This window comes from Myotis nattereri (assembly GCF_964212035.1).
Source record: "Myotis nattereri genome assembly, chromosome: 17".
In the NCBI taxonomy this organism is placed as follows: Eukaryota; Metazoa; Chordata; class Mammalia; order Chiroptera; family Vespertilionidae; genus Myotis; species Myotis nattereri.
In genome coordinates this window covers 35,408,036-35,429,362 of record NC_138092.1, presented here as the reverse complement: position 1 = coordinate 35,429,362, position 21,327 = coordinate 35,408,036, and the positions used below count along the sequence as shown (strand labels likewise).

The following is a 21,327-nucleotide window of genomic DNA, read 5'->3' as shown; positions in this document are numbered from 1 at the left end:
AAAGTCGCATTCAGCATGCTTCACATTACGAAATCGTCTCCTGAACTGGCCGTGAGAGACCAGCAAACACTGGCCTGTCAGAATCTAAAGTTATAAGGAGAAAAAACTATTTTTTTGAAATGGTAAATCATAAAAGGTAATTTAAATTCTATATAGCATTCGTTCTGCGCTCTCTGAAAAACAGCATGTAATTAATACTGACACAAGGATTTCATCTTCATAAATGCATTCACATTGATTAAGTTTCAGCATCCCTGTGTAGGAGAAACATTAGCAAATTCCCTCCATTTTTAATGTTATCTATGAAGAAACTTATGAATTGAAAAGTTCAGGGAAGGATTTGAAAATGTGGGCATAGATGTTTTACCCCTCTCTCAGCAGTCACCTTAAAATTGAAAGCAAACACAATACAAACCCCATACCACACAAAGACAGAAAGCCATGGAGGAGCAGGAAGTGGGCAGAGTGGTGGACGATGAAACCTGAGGGCCTGCAGAGGGGACTCCAGCAGGAGCTAGCTGACCTAACCTGTGGATTTTGTGAAAAGGCGCAGGATTTGGCACAACAGGCAAGAGATGAAAGGCTTGTTATCTGGGAAAACTGAATGATCCTGGAGAAAACAGCTGATGATGAAATCTGTGGTGGTCCCTATCAAAAACGCTGCCTCACCTTTAACAAGTGTTATTTAGGTGCACAGAACTTTTATTCAGTTTGTAATGTATCCTGTTAGTGTCTCACTCTTAAATGATCCCCAAGCACTTAAGAAAAACCTCTAACATAAAGGACCAAAGTAAACAAAAAACACACTAGAATACCTAAAGACAGGAAATAGAGTACCAGGAATATTTTATCTACCAAAAATAAAAATAAAAAGCCTTCATAGAGACAGAAGACCTGATATGCATAAAACAAGAATGAAATGCTTTAACAAATTAAAATAATAAAAAAGCATAATTAGAGAATAAGGAAGAGCTCTTGGAAAGCAGTAATGATAGCTAAAACAAAAAATTCAATAGAAAGGTCGGGAGATAAAGTTGAGAGACTTTTGCAGAAAATATAACGAAAGTACTAAAAAATGAATAACAGGAAAAACCAGTAAGAAAATTAGAGGGCTGAATCCCAAAGATCAAACACAAAACTTATTAAATGTCTAGAAAGAGGAAATAGCGAGGATGAAATTATCAGAGAATTTTCCTGAGACATGAACAATATACATTTCAAATAGAAAAGGTGCATTGAGTACTATCAACGGATGATCATTGGTGCTAATTCAATGCCAACAGGTATCCCCAATTTGGGTGCTGTGAAGAAGGAAGCTATATGCAGTGCAAAACAGCTCCACTGTGATCCAGCCTGCAGGGAAAACAGCATTGTGAGGCGGCCCTGGGGCCTCTCGGGCAACTCTCCAGCTAGACAGCTCTGCTCTGCCCCATGCAGGTCTGCTTACACTGCTCTGGTCCCCTCCACTCTGCTCTGGTCCCCTCCACTCTGCTCTGGCCCGCTCCTTTCTGTGCCAGTCTGCTCTGGCCTGTGCTGGTCTGCTCCGCTCTGCTCCCGGAGACGTCTTCAGTGTTTCAAGACATCTTTGGAAGCCTTCCCTGATCCCACCGCTGGTGCCCTTGCTGTGGGTTCCTCAGGCACTTCGCTTGTGCTGGCACTTTTTACCCTGGGTTATAATTGTTTGTCTTCACAATTAGGCCAGAATCTCCATGAAGGCAGAAGTTATGCTGATTGTGTTATCAGTAAAGCCCTATCCACTGGTATAGTGCCTGACCTGTGGTGGGCACTCAATACATACTTGATGAATACAAAGCTTTTGTTGGGCATACCAACTTATACTCTGATGCTAAAGCCTAGATTTGAAAGTCAAAAGCTGCTCCACCCTGGCGGGGTAGCCCAGTTGGTTAGAGCATCCTTCCTGTAAGCCAAGGTTGTGGGTTTGATCCCCAGTCAGGGCACATAAAGAAGCAACCAATGAATGCATGAGTAAGTGGAACAACAAAAATCAGTGTTTCTCTCTCTCTCTCAAAATGAATGAGTAAATTTTTTTTTAAAAAAAAAAGCTGCTCCAACCCGGCGGCCAGTGTGACTCAGTGGTTGAGCAAAGACCTATGAGCCAGAAGGTCACAGTTTGATTCCAGGTCAGGGCACATGGCCAGGTGGTGGGCTCCACCCCTAGTAAGGGGGCGTGCAGGAGGCAGCCAATCAATGATTCTCTCTCATCATTGATGTTTCTATCCCTCTCTCCCTCTCCCTTCCTCTCTGAAACCAATAAAAAAAACAAAAAACATTTTTTAAAAAAAGGCTGCTCCAAGTTAAGAACAACCAATCCATACTTAGCCCACGCTGTCTGTTAAGCAAACTGATCTAACTTAGCTGTGCTGACTGATTCTGAAGAAGTGCTGTCCCAGATTAGTTTGTATACGTGAGATGGGGTGAGGAGTTTGGACTTGAACTAATAAAGAGCTATTGTATGTTAAGAAAGGTAGGCATGCAATTAAAATAGGGCTTTGAGAAGATTAGTCTCCTCTGGTATGCAGGATAGAATGGGGGAATTTTTTCCCTCCATTTCTTTTACCCATTTTTTTAAGGTGTGAGCGGATGACCAGACTAACATGAGCAATGAACCACAAAGGCTCAATTTGTATAGATGGAGTTTAGTACTCACTAACTCAACAGTTTTGAGGTTCTACTATGTTCTATGCCTAGAAATGGCAGTAGATAAGAAGAGGTCAGAGGATCAGAAGAGCCTGACAAGCCATGCTAAGGACTTTGGGCTTGATATTACAAGAATAGAGAATGTAACAGGAATGACAATGATTAGATCTTTGCTTTAGATCAGTTTGAAAGCAAAGTGGGGAATCAATGGAAAAGGAGAGAGATCAAGATGGGGTAGAAAACTCTCTTAATAGGGGCCACTGAAAATGTCCGAAGATGATGAGAGCCTCAAGAAGCTATAGTACACATAGAGCAGATGGGACAGACTTGAGAAATATTTAACAGGTAAAATCAGGAGGACTTTGTAAATGATAGGGAAACATAGTCTTGCTCTCTAGTTACTGGGTGGATAGCGATAAATTAAATAGGAACAGCACCGACCGGTTTTGCTCAGTGGATAGAGCTTTGGCCTGCAGACTCAGGGGTCCCAGGTTTGATTCCAGTCAAGGGCATGTACCTTGGTTGCGGGCACATACCCAGTGGGGAGTGAGCAGGAAGCAGCTGATCGATATTTCTCTCTCATCGATGTTTCTAACTCTCTATCCCTCTCCCTTCCTCTCTGTAAAAAATCAATAAAATATATTTTTTTAAAAATTAAATAGGAACAAATAAAAGAAGATGAGCCTAGCTGGTGTGGCTCAGTAGTTGAGTGTCAACCTATGAACCAAGAGTTCACTGGTTTGATTCCTGGTCAGGGCACATGCCCAGGCTGTGGGCTCAACTCCAGTGGGGGATGTGCAGCAGGCAGCCAACTGATGTCTCTTTCTCTCATCAATGTTTCTATCTTTCTCTCCTTTCCTCTCTTTCTAAAATTAATAAAAGCATATTTTTAAACAAAGGAAGATAAAATTGGTGAAAAGTGGAGGTGAGGTGTCAGGAAGAAGGTAGAAAAGATATACTTTCATACATGTTGACTTAGAACTACCTGTAGGCTAGCACCATGGGAAGCTATTTATCTGGTAGTAAGCAATCGGACATATCTGTCTGAAGGGCAAAGGATAAATAAAGGTCAGGATAGGAACCATGGATTTGAGAGTCATCAGCACAAGACACATGTAAACCAGGAAAAGTAATTTTAATCATTCAGAGAGCTAGTGTAGCCCAAAAAAGGCAATGGGATGAAGTCAGACACCTGGGGACACAACATTAGAGGGACTAGGGATATCATCTTTTTTTTAAAGTTTTTTTTTTTTTTTGTAATGTATTTTTATTGATTTCAGAGAAGAAGGGAGAGAGAGAGAGAGAGAGATAGAAACATCAATGATGAGAGGGAATCAGTGATTGGCTGCCTCCTGTACGCTCCCTATGGGGGATCGAGCTTGCAACCCGGGCATGTGCCCTTGGCCGGAATCGAACCCGGGACCCTTCAGGCCGCAGGCCGACGCTCTATCCACTGAGCCAAACCGGCTAGGGCTAGGGATATCATCTTAATGCTTTGTCAGGAGTCATCTGCAAAGAATCCTGTCTTTGCAATTGTCCAGATCTCCTCTCTTATAGCTTCTCCGGACTTAATGCAAAATAGTTGTGGTATGCCTTTCTTTGAAGTAATTAACAAAAGAGAAATAAAGTTAAGGCCATAAAATTTTATCCATTAAGAATACTATTATTTACTGTTTCTTTTTTTTTCTTCTATGTAGGAGAAATATACTACTACTCAACCTCTACTGTAAGGTTCGCAGCCCTGAGAACTCTTTTCATGTAGCATGTTATGGAGGTATTCCTGCTCCCAAAGGAATGAGGAACAGACATATTTCCACATGCAATATTTACTGTATCTTGAGCACCTAGTATATCCCAAGGACTATATTAAGTGTTTTACAAGTATTTTTTATTTTAAACTTAATAACAACTGTATGAGCTATGTCCTATTACTATGCCTATTCTTCAGGTGAAAAATACTAATTTTTAAGTGATGAACCACTATTTGAACTATAGTCTGGGGAACTCTAGACCTCCAGTCTTAACCAATGTAAGTATAATCTCTCATAGGAGCTAAAAACAGATAATGCGTCACAAAGGCAACCTGCTCCTTCTATACATAACAAAGCCTATCAATGACATTTATTCCACTTGTGACCATTTTATAACATAAATTTTAAAGAAGTACGTATTCTGTTTTTACATCTGATTACACTAAAGTGTGAATAAAGGTTCTATGAAATGCCATAGTCCAAAGATTCATTTTATTGTAATTATAAGAAACATTAAAATTGAAACCCAAGTGGTAAACTTTAATGACATTAAGATAAAAGAAAATTGCTTTTTAAGCTCAAAATGTTAAGTCTCTAGCTAACTCCCTCAGATGACATGAGAAAATGCTCCTTGCTTTTTCACCTGTAAAAATAAATCTGATAGTCAATAGGACAGGGCTAGATCTGGTGGGTCCTAGAAATGCTTATAAGCAAATGCTGACCAGGGTAGTATGGAATTACCCAAAAAACATAAAGTCTCCAATACGATTACTTACCCAGAAACTTCCATGTGACCCAAGCTTTATTTACCTTTTAATGATTAGGAAGTACATGAGAAGAGACTTCATTAAACATACATACCATCCTTTTCATTAAAGATTTGGGAACTCTTTTCATTTTAAGAGAAGTCCTTCTACTTCTGTACATACTTACACAATAAACCATAATGACTCATAACCACTATCCATTACCTAAATTAGTATTTCATAACTTGTTTTCCACCTTTTAAAACTGAACCTAAGGAAATGTACACAAAATTATGATATATGAACTTTAACAGTAAGAGTGTAAAATTTAAAAAAAAAAAAGAGAGAGAGAGAGAGAAACCCACAGTACATTTGGCTGGTTTGCCTCTTGGTTTTTCCATGAAACCTCAAAACAGATATTTAAAGTGTATTCTTTTAATAGAGGTGGAAAAAATTGTTTTGGTTCTCATAATTTTAGCAACTTATTACTTAAACAAGGTATACTACTGTGATTTATATTAAGCAATATATATATTTGGTCTTTGTCCGTTTATGGCACAGAGCTCCTAAAACCCTTGGAATTTCCTAAGTGGTAAGATCTACAAAGGTGAAATAAGCCTCCTTCAATCACTCCTGTGTTTATATTAATGAGTTTTCGGAAAGCCCCTAGGCAATTTAAGGATGGGTGTTGGCTGCCAGGGAAACAGTCCTGATCAGACTAGAGGGTTAGAATTTTCTCTCTAGGGAGAGGGGCTAGAGGTTGAATCAATCACTAACAACCAATGATTTAGTCAACCATAACTATACAACAAAGCCTCCATAAAACCCCAAAAGGATGGGGTTCAGGGAGCTTTTGAGTTAGTGCACATGGAGGTGTGGGAGAGTGGTGCTCTGGGATAGTGGGCACAAAAATGCCCTTGTCCCTTCCCACATACCTTGCCCTATGCATCTCTTTCATCTGGTTGTTCCTGAGTAATAACCTTTTATAATAAACTAGAGACCCGGTGCACGAAATTTGTGCACAGGAGGGGGGGGAATACCCTCAGCCCAGCCTGCACCCTCCCCAATCTGGGATCCCTCGGGGGATGTCCAACTGCTGGTTTAAATCGGCAGTCAGACATCCCTCTCACAATCCTGTACTGCTGGCTCCTAATCGCTCACGTGCCTGCCTGCCTGGTTGCCCCTAACTGCATCCCTCTGCCGGCCTGATAGCCCCTCACTGCCTCTGTGTGCCGACCTAATCACCCCTGACTGCCCACCCCCCCCCGCCAGCCTGCCTTCCCTCTACTGCCCCCCCGCTGGCCTAGTCACCCCTCACTGCACCCCCTGCCAGCCTAATTGTCCCCAACTCACCCCCCTGATGGCCTGGTCACCCCCAACTGCACCCCCCCTACCAGCCTGGTTGCCTGTTACTGCCCCCCTTGCTACCCCCAACTGCCCCCGTCTGCCAGCCTGGTCACCCCCAACTGCCCCCCGTGCTGGCCTGGTCACCCCTCATGGCCCCCACGCCAGCCTGGTCACCCCACGCAGCCTGCTTGTTCAGTCGTCCCTCACTAATCCCCTGCTGGCCTAGTTGCCCATGCAGCCTGCTTGTTCAGTTGTTCGGTCATCCCTCACTAACCCCCCTGCTGGCCTGGTCGTAGGCAGCCATCTTGTGAGGGTGTGATGATCAATTTGCATATTACCTCTTTATTATATAGGATTGGTTATCTGGTAAGTAAACTATTTTCCCAAGTTCAGTGAGCTGCTCTAGCAAATTAATTGGGCCAGAGGAGGGAGTGGTGGGAAACTGATTTATAGCCTGTTGGTCAGAACAGGTAACAACCTGGACTTTTGACTGGTGGCTAAGGCTGCGGGAAGGACAGTGATATAGAACTGAACCCTTAACCTGTGGAATCTTCAGGTAGACGGTATCAGAAGTGAGTTAAATTGTAAAATACCCAGCTGGTATTTGGTAACAAGAGTCCAGAAAAATGTTCAGAGTGTTGTATGTAGTGTAAAGGAAAAAAAAAAAAAGAGAGAATATGATTCCATAGAGCATTATTTGAAGCCAGGTATTGGCTTCCTTTAAAATCAAAGATGAAAATAAACAAACAAACAAACAAATAAATAAATAAAATAAAATAAAATAAAATAAAAACAAAGATGAGCCCTCGCCAGTTCCCCTCAGTTGTTAGAGGGTCAGCCTGTGGACTGAAAGGTCTCAGGTTCTATTCCGGTCAAGGGCACATACCTCAATTGCAGGCTCAATCCCTGGACCCAGGTTGGGGTGCATGTGGGTGGCAACCAATCAATGTGTCTCTCTCACATGTTTCTCTCTCTCTGTCTCTCCCCCTCTCCCCTATTCTCTCTAAAAATCAATGGGAAAATATCCTCAGGTAAGGATTAACAAAAATACAATAAAAAATAAAAACAAAGATGACCAACCATACTGATACATTTTCTAACAGTCACACTATACATCAACATTTCAAAGTAGTAGAAATGTTCCTAAATTTTATATTATCATTAAATTTTACTAGAAATCACACAGATCCAAAAAACAAATACAAAAGCAGTGACAGTTTCTCTGATCCGAGCCACACTTGCAACCTGCTTTTTCACTGATTCCTGCAATGAATTTCACCAGCGTTTTAGAACTTTTTGCAAATTAAGTTGGAAGTACTTGTTCACCTCAATTCATCTCTGGTGAATGGCTGTGTGGAACTCTAAATTTAAGTACAGCTACATTACTGTTCTCTGATTCGTGCAGAATAATTCTCGGATTCATGATAATGCCAGGCGAAATGACACTGCAAAGAAACTCTTTGTTTTCAAATAAATCAGTGGTTGGCTTTTGATAATGCAATAAAGAGCCTTATTCATCTAGTGTACCCTAGTTAAAATTATAAAAGTTGAGAACAAAAACAAAACTTCCACCTCTGCTAAAAGAATAATCTTTATTTAAAGCCTTCCCCCCCCCCCGCCCCCCATATGAAACATTGCATTTTAGAGATAGAAGGAATTTTGAGTATTTACAGCCAGAGAAAATCAAGTCACTTGCTAGGGTTCACTTAACAAGCTAGTAGCAAATCAACACCATAACCTAAGCCTTCTAAATTCCCTAGCTGAAGCTATTAAATATTATAAAATATTATGGACAGGTTAATATCAGCCAATTTTTAAGTAGACAATTTATCAAGTGCTTACTTTGTGCCTTTCACTACGCCAAGCATTTTCACATCTATCATCTCTTCCCTAAGTCAGCACTTAAGATTTTAAAAGACTTAATAAAACAATCACTTCACTCCTTTGGATATCCAGTGTTGCCAACAGAGAATATTGCCACATGATCCAAATGGAAAGAGGTAATTCAATTATTGCACTAACTATACTACTGAAGAGGACATGTTCCAACAACACACGCACTCTCAGAAATTTCCCTCCCAGAGGCAGATACAGACTGAGACAGCCTCAAAGCATGTCTGGGTGCTGGTCTCTTTGCCAAGACCTCCTCCTTCATCCAATTCTGTACTCTTTCTGCTACCACATTCTTTTTTATTCTTCTGTAGCTGCTGTGTGTTCTCCAATCTAGGGTTTCTTCTGAACTGCCATCCTGTCCCATAACCTAGAAATCTAGATAACTTAGAAATGATGTCGAATTTCTCCTTTACATTCTGACCTATACCCTTTATCTACCCAGGTCAAATGGCCTTCCAAAATGGCCACTGTTAGATGATAGGATTCACTAAATGAGAGATAACTCTAACTACAAATACAGTGGGTTTAAAAAAATACTAAGAGGTGGGTATTTGCTTTTTTATAATTTCAAAACAATAATTTACTTTAAAAATGGTGAATAATTTCTATATGTGCTACAAGGCAAAGTCAAATTATACTGTCTTCACAAACACATGGTGCTAAATTGTCAAAGTATTTTTAGTTGAGAAGAAGAATTTACTGGTATTCAGACTGTTGGGGAGGAAGAAATCTTTCTCTACCCTTCTAGGTTCTTCTGGCTGGTCTAAGAATTAAATTGATTTGAAATACATTCACAGGAAAAAAATAGCCAAATTTAATTATGTATGTACATATGGGGAGGGAGGTCCATAAGAATATGGAGGCGCAAGGAAGATAGGCAGGTGAGGCTTATATGGCATCTTGAGCTAAGGAGACGGGGTAGTGGATTGGGGCTTCAAAGAGGAGGAAGGCAATTCACATGAAGATGGAAAAGCCAATGTTCAGTGAACAAATGTCTGTTGGGCAATACAGAGACAAGGACTCAGAGACCTCCAGACCCTGCCCAGTTTCCCCATCGCACCTAGCCCATATTCTTTGTAAATATCTCAGGTGCTAGCACTACTTTCTGGAATAGGTCCCTATCTAAGTTTCTTCCTGAGTCTTTTATTTCTTGCACATAAAATGATCCTCATGCCAGAGAGACACATTGCTGGGTGGCAAATTTACTTCCCTACAATATACTGATACATTTTAAATGCCTCTACTAACGGAATCTCATATGACATTTATGCCACTGCATACGCTGACACATATATTTCATAGAATTCTTGTAGGTGCAGACAAAGAATGCTACCATGAAAAAAAGATAACCATTTACCAATTCTGGTTAGCATCTAGAATAAGTAATGTGCATCTAGAATATGCAAAACATTTTTACAATTCAACAAAAAAATAGACAAATAATCTAATTTTAAAATGGGCAAAAGATCTGAATAGACATCTCTCCAAAGATATACAAAGGGTCACTTGGTACATGAAAGATCATTAGTCACTATGGAAATGCAAATCAAAGCCTCAGTGAGATACCACATCATACCCACTAAAATGACTGAAGTAAAAAAGAGAACAGGTGTTGGCCAAGATGTGGAGAAATTTGAGCCCTCACAAATTTCCGGGGGGACTGTAAAATAGTGCCGATACTGAAAAGCTTGGCAATTCCTCATAACATTACACAGAGTTACCATAGGACCCAGCAATTCTACTCTTAGGTATCACCCAAGAGAAATGAAAACATATGTCCACACAAAACTTGCAGATGACTATTCATCGCAGCATTTTACATAATTGCTAAAAAATGGAACTAACCCGAGTGTCTGTTAACAGATGAGTGAATAAGCAAAACATGGTACACTGATACAATGGAATATCTTTCAGTGACAGAAATGAAATACTACATGCTACAACATGGATAAACATTTAAAACAGTATGCTAAGTGAAATAAACCAGTCACCAAAGACTAGATACGGCATGATTCCATTTTTCATTAAATGTCCAGAATAAGCAAATCTATAGAGAGAGAAAGTAGATTCCTCATTGCCAGGGGCTGGGGGAAGAAAAGGATGGAGGATGGGAGTTACTGCGAAGGGTCCAGGGGTCCTTTTGAAATGATGAAAATGTCCTGGATTTAGATAGTGATGACGATGGCACAAGTCTATGACTAAATCACTGAACTGAATACTTTAAAAGGGTCAATTAGCAGCATGTAAAGTAAGTCTCAATAAAGCTTTTATTTAAAGTGTTAAGTGTAAGGTACTTCGGCGTATGCTTGGGGTTTATCGTCTTCTCCTTTCACTATCTGTGACCTTTTTAAACTATTCTAATCACTTCCATTTCTTCAGTATCTTTGCCCAGAACATAAAAGAATTTTATTAGACCAGAGAATCAAAGGAATTCAGCCCTGAAATGTTCTTTTATTCTTACTTGGTATCTACATCTGCTGATTGCTCTATTTCCAAGGGTTAATATAAGTGGTGCTGGCTATCATCGTGAAGGGATTTTAGAACATGACATCAGCATTTGAAGTCTGGCAGCAGTTTCTAGATTACATTAACATAATCTCAGAATAACAGAGTGAAAATGAAAAGCCAGTTTTCAAACTCATTTAACGACTGCCTCATCGGCAGAAGGTAATCAGAGTAACCTGTAAGTCAATGCTGCCTGTTCTTTCTGAAGAGAGGCTTGGAGAGGAGTCAGCCTTTACCCCTTCTCCGAGGCTCAGGGGCCCTCCTGGGAAAGCCAGGCAGACCTGTTCCAGTCAGCTCTCCCGTGTTGGCCATGCATGGCTGCCTTCGAAACCTCTCTAAGACTCAGTTTGCTCATCTGTAAAATATTCCTTACCCCAGAGAGTTATTATGATTATTTAATAAAATAATCTCTCTAAAGCACCCAGCACATGGTAGATACTCAATACTAGTTCCTTTTTCTTTGCTTTACTCAGGGTAAAACACAGGTCAAAAAATGACAAAACGACAAAAACCCTGATGAAAGAGACTATTCGGCTTAGCCTGTACCAAAAAGAGCAGAATTATTTAATTACTAAAAGTAAACCAACCTTTATTTTCTAAAAGCATCAAGCTAACATAATATTAAGTAACTTATAACCATGGTGGTACGATACAAGATAACATGGGGGGAAATCAACTGACTTTGCACTGACTCTGTTGGTATTATCTCACAGTTTTATTAGGAGACAACTGAGTGTCCAGTTGGCAGAATTCTGCAGACAATTTCAGTTAAATGGTTCTCTGAAGAAGCCAACAATAACTTGAGTCTTGGCTGTATTTGTAGTATTAGAATTTCCAAAGGGAAGGACTCATAATAAGTCTTAGTCACAACACTTGAGGAGCCAGGTCAAGACGCCTGCAAAATACTACTAGTCCTTTGAGACAAGGCTACACATGCATTCCTTTTATTTGTTTTTTTTAGATATTTAAAAAAATTTATTTTTCAATTACAGTTTACATTCAATATTGTTTTGTATTAGTTTCAGGTGTACAGCATAGTGGTTAGACAACCACATACTTTGCAAAGGGTTTCCCCCAATATTTCCAGTACCCACCTGGCACCATGCATAGTTATTACAATATTATTGTCTATATTCCCTAGCCTATACTTTACATCCCGTGACTATTTTGTAACTACCAATTTGTATTGCTTAATCCCTTCACCTTTTCCACCCGGTCCCCCAACTTCCCTCCTCACACATGCAGTCTTCAAAAAAAAAAAAAAAGATTTGAAAAAACTTTACTTGAAGACTTCTGGAAAAATAACAACAGAAATACACAGACCCCTCCCCCCCCTTTTTTTTAAGTCAAGGAATCGCAGACATGATTTTTAAAACTACTTTTACAATGGGTTACATATTCGCATGGTTCAAAAACCAAGAATATATCAAAGAAATACAGTGAAAAGTCTGCTTCCCACCCAGTTCTCATTACCCAATTCCAAACCGATAAACACTTACTTGCTTAGTCTTTTTATGCTTAGACAAACAAAGCAAAAATATATTCTTATTTAACCCTTATTTTTCTACACAGAGGTAACAATTTATACATATTCTGCATCTCCAAAGCAACTTTCTAATCCCAAAATGTCTGATAAAAGCAACAAATAAATTCAGTAGAACAGGGATTTTTTTCACACTTAAGTGAATTTTTAAAAGGAGAAACAGTAATGAATTATGTTAATGAAAATCAGAAATAAAGGAAATTTAAAGGGGACACAAAATTCAAGGGGAAAGAGGAACAGAGTCTTATAAATCTCTTAAAAATTCTTGTCTGCTAAAACACTGGTATGTCTTATCTTTCATTAATTAAAAAAATAATTCCCTTATAGACAAAAAAATTAAACCAAATATTCACCAGAAGAGAGAATGACGGTTAAAGAAGAGCAATTAGGAAAAGAAGGAAGGTACCTCATGTTGGAATGGACTAAAAAATGTCAATTATGCACAACTATGTACACTTAGAACTACAAAACTAAGAACCATTTTTAAAAATTATACCAAGGTCTTACCTTCTAAATATTTATTCACAATCTTCCCAGTTCAAATAAGCAAATAATAAGAACTTTCATGTTTAAGCCATGATGAATTTTAGCACCATGTTGTTTGGAAGCTGAGTAAAAATGTCTTTTCAAAACCTTTTTCATTCGTGTTTATGAAAAGTCAGCCTTTGGTCTCAGTGCAGTTTAAGGAGCTCCTGTCTTGGTGCAGAGCTCCTCATGTCTGGCTAAAGCACCTTTACGTTGGCCAGACTGAAGTCAGCTACCTGGGCCTGATCCCCCACCTCTACCTCTCAAGAGAGTCTACAAGGCGATGGAAAATTCCTACAAACAGTACTGCTTCTTTGCTAACTTCCAAGAATGGACAGCTGATCTATGCTTCTCACCATTGCATATCTCTGCTGACGAAAATCTAGGAAGAACGGGTTTGGAATCCTGACACACCACTTCTCAAAGATTGCTAATCTTTGGCTTAAGATAGGCCTTTGCTTCCTTAACTTCAAAATAAACATGCTATTTTTAAACCAGATATCTAGAACTTTGGGTGTATTCTCTTCAGGAAATAGTGGTCTTAGCTAGGAGTTAGCTTGAAGACCAAAACACCCTCTCGTCAATCCACAATATGACTAACATCTTCAACAGGGAAAGAAAAAAGAAAAAAAGCACCAAAGCAATGACATGAACAAAAAAATGTATAGTTTTAAATGTTATGCCAGTGCTCTACACACACACACACACACACACACACACACACACACACCTTACTTAGAGAAGAGGTGGGTGGAGACCTCTGTGGAAATTTTGAAAGGAATTACTGGGTATTCTCAAGAGCTTTGAAGGTTGAAACCACTGGTTCTTTATAATGTCTACCTTTCCTCCCAAACTGACCGCTTTCCTTCTCCTTATTAAAGGCTTGTTCTTAACTATACCACCATGATTAATGTCCTTTTTTCCCCTCAAGATCAAAAGGAAGGAGTTGGATAGAGAAAGGACAGAGAAATGCTCTTAAAGCAAAAGCTAGACCTGGCTGGTGTGGCTCAGTTGGTTGGAGGGTCATCCTGTGCACTGGAGGGTTGTGGGTTGCATTCCTAGTTAGGGCGCATACCCAGGTTGTGGGATTAACTCCCAGTTGGGGTGTGTATGGGAGGCAACCAAACGATGTGTCTCTTTCACATTGATGTTTCCCTCTCTCCCTCTTCTTTCCTCTCTCTAAAAAAACCCCAAACAATTAAAAAAACATATAATTATTTTTAAAAAAAGAAAAAGCTGGAAGAAGAAAAAAAGAACCAGGTTAAAAGGGGTACTAGACTCTCAGGAAAGTGAAAGGTGGGGAAGCCGCAAAAGGATATAGGAGCAAACTGTGGGTAACAGCTGTGCACATGTGCAGTGGGGGAAGAAAAAGGGGATGGCGAGATGTGAGCCCAGACAGATGCTGTCTGAAAAAACTGGTGATCTATAAAGAGCCGGGGGCCGTCACATCCGAAACAACTGAATGGAGGATGTGGGGCGAACAGTCCGGCAGGGGGGGCAGTGAGGGGCGACCAGGCTGGAGAGGGGGCCAGTGAGGGGTGACCAGGCCAGCAGGGGGGGCAGTTGGTGGTGACCAGGCCAGTAGGGGGCCACAAGGGGCGACCAAGCCGGCAGGGGAGGCAGTTGGGGGTGACCAGGTCAGCAGGGGGGGCAGTTGGGGGCAATCAGGCCAGCGGGGGGGCAGTAAGGGGTGACCAGGCTGGCAGCGGGGGGGGCAGTTAGGGGCCATCAGGTCGGCAGAGGGGGGCTGTTGGGGGTGACCAGGCCAGCGGGGGGGGGCAGTTAGGGGCAACCAGGCCAGTGGGGGGGGGCAGTTGAGGGCAACTAGGTTGGCAGGGTGGGCAGTTAAGGGCGATCAGGTCGGCAGGCAGAGGCGGTTAGGGGTGATCAGGCTGGCAGGGGGGCCAGTTAGGGGCAATCAGGCAGGCAGGCAGGTGAGCAGTTAGGAGCCAGCGGTCCTGAATTGTGAGAGGGATGTCCCACTGCCAGTTTAGGATCGGGCCTAAACTGGCAGTTGGACACCCCCCAAGGGGTCCCAGATTGGAGAGGGTGCAGGCTGGGCTGAGGGGACACCCTCCCCCCCCCCCCCCCCACACACACACCGTGCACAAATTTCATGCACCGGCCTCTAGTATTATTATTAACTAGGGAGTTGTATACATGAAATTATACTAAGTCAAGTGTTACTAACTCTGAGAGTCTATAATATAATAGGACCATAAGAAATTTCAAGATCACCTATTTCTTCTATTGATGGAGCTTTGTTAGACCAATTATTTCAAAAAATCTACTTATTAGGAGACTATTTCAAAACATGTGAAGATCAGCTGTTCTAATTTTTAACTAAATTTAACACTTTTTCCTTAGTTCAACTCTATTATTTCTGCTTCTCCTTTAGTGATCATAATCAATTATGTGTGAATATTCTGTTAGTTCTTTTCTTAAATATCTTATATTTTAGATGTACTTAAAATACAAATATTGACTGACCTCCATTAGAGATATGCATTATGCTGATTTGGGTGGATCTGTCGGTCCATCCACACACCCTCACCTCATCCCCTTTATGAGCAGTAGTATAAACTTCCAAGTTTTATCCAGACTTGGGCTATGGCAGGTGGCCAGGAAACACAGCAAAATAACTGGTTTAAAAGTGTTGGCTACACAAACATGATTCCCCAACCAACAAAGCAAGCCTTCAGAAGAAACTGCTTAAAATGGCATTGAAAATATGGATACGCATATACAAATAAAAGGGTAGAAAATGCTAACAGTGATTATTGACTGTCAGGTTTACTGGTGGGTTTTTTTTTTCAGTCTTTATTGTTGAAAGTATTATATATCGAAAAAAAAAGAAAGAAAGAAAGAATTGTATGTCTCCCTTTTCCCCGCCATTGACCCCTTCTAGCCTGCCTCTGCCCCTCTGGTGATTCTTCTTTTTTTTTTTTCTTTAAAAATGTATGACTTTGGTGATTTAAACATATTTTAAAAGAGTGAGCATATAAATAATTAGAAATAGAAGGTGGATAATTTATTAACCATAAAGTAGAATACTATGCAGCTGTCAAAACTAATGGTGTAGATTGATAGATGTCCATGATAAAAAAACAAAAAACAGAAACAAAAGAACAAATTGTGTAGAATGATTCTCATTTTCAAAAAATATTTCTGCATATATTGATAGACACACAGGTTGATAGAAGCATGGAGAAAAATCTGGAAAGATATAAATACTGAGCAATGATTATCTTCACGGGTAAGATTAAAATGGAGAAGACTTAGTTTCCCTTTTCACTTCACATGCTTCTCGACTGCTTGACTTCAAGAGCATACATGCCTTTGTAACTAAAAATATTTAGAAAATAAAAGAAACAAAACTAAAATAAAAATAGGGAAAAAAGGTGACATACATACTGTGTTTTCTTGGGAAACTGCAGACATGATTCCTATAGTTCCCTTTAGCTGATCACTTATATAATATATGTGCATTAGATTATATAATCTATCCACAGATCCTATATATATGTTTGTCTGCATGTGTGGATGCTGATTTGGAAACCATATCATTTTAAGCTAACTTTAATCTATTTTTATTTTAAAAACAGCGAGGTAAATAACTGAAAGTTTCTTCTCATTACTTAACTCAAGCAAGCCATTAGTCAAGTCCTAGTGAAGCCCCACTGTACTTGAGGATGCTTCATCCATAGACTGGCTAGTCCATCAGTGAGTCCGATTTTGTGTGTTAATATACATGAAGTCTATTTTACCTACAGGAAAAGTGTTTGGTATTGACTGGCATAGCAAATATACCAGGAACCCGAAAGACAGCAATTAACCTGAATGCTAATCATTACTACATGCCATGTAAATACAATGTCGGTTATTTAAAATCGCAAAAACAGTGAAGAGAATGGCATGATCTCCATATTATAGGCAGACTCAAAAAAGAGTAAGGCTTTTAAAAGGTATGAAATCCAGGCCTTTACTCAAACAAAAGCCTGTGAAATCTTCTTACTTCCAGTTTAAAGCCTGGAAACCAGCCCTCTACAATTCAATTGTCTGCAAATGCATTTGGTGGCATGAAGAAACAGCTACCCATAATGACACTTCTGCACTTGGTGGTACAAAGGAACTCTGCCTGCCAATATGACATGCTGACCTATGTTTCTAATCCTTCCCAATCTTCCTTTGATCCCGTATATGTCTTCCCCTTATGTCTGTCTGATCCCTTCAGGAGAGGCAAAGCAGCAATCTGCATGACTCCTCCACTGTGAGTTCTCCTTCACAACCCTTACTTCACCCTCCATTTCACATACTACAGATTCTCACCCAACAAAAATTCCCCTCACATAATCACCCTTCGTTCACCCGCCCATCACCGAATAATAGTGGCTACAAAAAGGTAAACTAAGGCAGGTTTTCAAGACCTGTGGCAACCAGGAAAGACCAGAAGAAGTTGGACAGGAGCAAGGAGATGGTACACTGCTCTCTTTGCAAACTCGCTGGCGCAGCTTCAAACAGGCAATAAAATTTTACTGTTCTGAGTCGGCCTTCACCATCTGATTTCCATGTTGTTTTCCTCTGCAATGACAATTAACTAACTCAAGTTAGTGCCGAGTTAAAATGACTTTGCCATGAACCACAAGGAGTGGAAATGGCGCCTCTTAGATTTGCCACTTTTCTCCATGAAATAGAAGGGGGGGAAAGGTGAAATGAGAACAAAGATGCCACCTTACAGAATGCCACAGATAAAGGGAAACAGTCCCTTAAAATAATTCTTGAACTGTTTCTGTCAGAAACAACATGTTACATAATTTGAGTTTCATGAATCAGCAGTTTAGTCAGTAATTTACATTAATTTAAAAAGAGAGAGAGAGAAAACATGAGATTGGAAAAGGTAACGTGGTTTCTGAAACAAGACAGGTTTCAAAAGTATTTTATTCCACCCCCACACAGAGGAACGAACATTGAGAAGAAACTGACAGGCAGATGACTCAGAGTGGCTTCATTAAGGGTGTCTTACCACCTAATCCCCTTCATGGGAAAGGCCACTCCACCTCCCATTTTTCCCTTCTCAATTTCTCCCACCAGGTAATGGCCATGTTTTCCTCTCTAATGGAAGGTTTTTCCATCTGGAAGTCACATACTTTAGAGTACAGACAGTTATGCTTAAAGGATATAAATAGTTGAGGTTTTTGGGGTTTTTTTGAAAGACAGATCTATACTAAAGTAATTGCAACATTTTGAGAAATACATTAGTAATGTCAGATACTTCGAAAAATTGCAATACCTAGCATCACTGTGTTTAAACTTGATCATATTTCTAAGTAGCTTGAGTTCACTGACATGGAAAACCTATAGTGATTGCTGTCCTTAAAAATGACCTTAGTTGAGCAGGGAGAGATAAGAAAGCTGTCAACACAAACACTAAACCCACGTGTCCAGTCTAAACTCTCCAAATCAGAGGGAAAAAGAATGTTTGAGAGAGAGAAAGGATAACCAACCTATTTGCTTTTCAAAAACCAGAGATGATATCACACCTGCCTCTCCCCCCACCCCAAAAACAACACAACAACAAAACAAAAAACCAGAGATGATAAATCCTAAGAAATGAGTCCAAAGAGCATTCTCATCCCTTTTGGAAAAAACATGTGTATCAGACAGATACTGTTTGAAATAAGAGAGATACATTGGATTAGGCCTGGAAATCTTTTAGGCACAAATTTATTATGGTATTTGAGAGGCATATGTTTTGAAAGAGCAATAAGTATGAAGTCATTTGGAGTCATTCATTCTGCAAATGTTTATTGCAGGTTGGCATGTGCCAGGCACTGTGCACATATCTGCTCTCTATTCAAGCTCTGCCTCTTACCAGCTGTGCAATCCAGGCTAAAGCTTGCTAACATTTCCATGCCTCAGTTTCTGGAATAAAAATGGCTACCAACCTCACAAGGTCTCTCTGAAGAGCAAGTAAGTATGTCCGGAAGCACCTTGTAACTCATGAAAGTGTCAGTTGTCATTTGGGTGAAGTGCATTCTTGAAATCCACCAATGTCTGTTGCGCCATAAATTTTATCAAAGGAAAGTGAACCTTCCTGCTTCCAGGACACGTCACAATCCTATTAAATAAGGCTCAGCGTCTCATTTAATCATCACCCTGGAAATTTAAATATATGAAAGAGAGAGATATAGAACGATAGTATGACGTACAGATCTTAACATAAGACTCATAATCACCATAATGACAAGAACCATGTCTATTTTATTCACTAATCTGACCATCAGGCCAAGGAATGTCTTTAAAGAGAGGGCACTTTATTCCAGAGAAATATTTTCTCTATATATCTGTAAACCACAAAATTGACATCTCTAAGGTTTTATTTTATACTGCATTTCACTTTCAATCTTAAATGTAAGCTACAGTCACATCAATTCTCAAACAGATTGGGAGCAAAACTCCTTTGAAAAACAAAATCAGGCTCCAAGTAGTGGCAGTTGAAGAAAGGGGGAAGTTCTGGACTCTCCGGAGTTAGCTAACATGGGCACGATGGCCAATAAGAAAGGCCATCTTGGAGCCGATCCTAGGGATCTGGGTGGCTGAGATCTGCAAGGAAGAGGTCCGGTAGAGGGGTAGTTCCAGACTCCCTCCCCCTGAAGTGGAGGCATGGTGGCTTGTCTTACGGAATGGTAACCAAGGGGTAACCAGAAGGTACACACAGTCCAAAAAAAAAAAAAAAAAAAGCCTGAAACTTTCTGTTTCCAGCTCTTGCAGTGACATTGGGGAACTGAAGTATGAACAACCTCTTCACTGCTAGAACCACTATCATTGGATATTTTGAGTTAACAATTTGGGTTAATATTTATAAAACACTTAAAAAGAGCCCAACACATAGTAAGAGCTATCAAAGTGTTTGCTAAATAAGAAAGGCACTTTTCAGGTTGGCTGGGTGACTCCTCAACCTAATACAAAGTACAGCAGTCTCATACTTTTTACCCTGAGAAAGATTTAGAAACTGTAGTTCCCTCTGTTTTTACCTGCATCTCAAGTGTACCCTATACCATCAATTGTGCAAGTTCTACTCCTGGTCCCAAAATCACTGTGCAAAAGTCAATAAGGAGAGTTTAAGTCTTCAGAGACGAATTGTTTCACTTTCCAACTAACCACCAGGAAACATAACCAAATCTAAAAATCTCAAAGCACTTCTGGATGGTACAGATCGATGTGCAAACTATGGGCATCTACAGAGTCAAGTTCACTTGACAAGAGAGGGAAAGGGTTCAAGTCATAGAAAACATAAAGGGTAATGACGCGCCGAAGTGTCAGACCACAGGTCCACTGACCACAGGGTAGGGATTCCCGTGCCCTCACCCTCGAGGTCCCATCCTCGCAGGTGTCCCGCATCCAGTTCCCGCCTCAGTGGGGTCCCCCAGCCTGCGGGCCCGCCCCTCCGCGCTCCGAGCAGCGCACGGGTTAATGCACCCTGTCGGTCCCCCGACCCCACCGGGAGGGCAGGAATCAGCAGCGCAGCCGGCATCCACCCCGAGGGGACGGGGCGCACCACCTCTCCGAGTCGGGGCTGGACGAGAGGACTTTTCCCTCCCGACCAACTCGGGGGATGGCGGGCGAGGGCGGGGGGAACTGCCAGGGGACCCGGGAGAGGCGCGTTGGCTCCGAGGCCCGGGCACCCCTCGCCCCGCCCCGCCTCTCCCGCCCGGGGGCCTGCGGCTGCGCCGGACGCGCGCGGACCCAGCCGCCGCTCAGCGCTCCGAGCGGGTCCCGCCGACCCCGCACTTACCCGGCCCCGCGGTGCTGCCTCGCGGCGCGGCGGGCGCGGAGCCGTGCGCACTCGCGCTTCCTCCTTCCCCGCTGGGCCGCCGGGCGCCGCGTTTCCTCCCTGACGCGTCACGGCGGCCGGCGGCTCCTCCCGCGGAGCGCGCGGGGCGGCCGGGGAGCGCCGAGTGGGCGGCCGGCCGCGCGCCGGGAAGGCGCCCGCTCCGCGCACAGGGCGCCGGGCCGAGCCGCAGGGTGGGTGGCCCCCGCTCAGGCCGCCGCGCCCCCGCGGAACCCGGCGCTGCTCCTCTTCCCCCGGGACCTCCGCGTGCGCCAAGTTCAGGGAACGCCGGTGGGTCCCGTCTGGAGGTTCGGACTCTCAGGGGTTTCCCGCTGCTCAGCTAACCGTGACCCTGGGGCTCGGGGACCGCAGGGGCCACGGGGCCGGGGCCGGGGCCGGGGCCGGGGAGGATGACCCCGGTGTGGGCGGGGAGCAGGACCGCTGGCCCCCCAGGAATGGCCTAGGGTGGGCCTGTGGCTTGGTGCACGCTGGGAGCTCCGAGAAGTCACATAAGTATCCAAATAATGT

The 21,327-nt window shown here is 41.9% G+C and overlaps 1 protein-coding gene across 3 annotated transcripts in view; it reads right to left on the bottom strand.

Annotated features, from left to right (window-relative positions):
* Window positions 1–20,851, bottom strand: part of LOC308533598 (serine/threonine-protein kinase Sgk3) — a 104,804-nt gene extending 83,953 nt beyond the window's left edge. The window contains exons 1-2 of one of the 3 annotated variants that reach the window (XM_081111630.1): window positions 20,764–20,833; window positions 18,914–19,124 (exon numbers count right to left, since the gene is read on the bottom strand). The gene's annotated coding sequence lies outside the window, so the exon portion shown is untranslated. Of the gene's footprint in view, window positions 1–18,913; window positions 19,125–20,763 lie in introns of all 3 variants that reach the window. The other 2 variants (XM_081111631.1, XM_081111633.1) reach the window with 2 other exon arrangements.
* Between the last annotated feature and the right edge of the window lie 476 nt (window positions 20,852–21,327).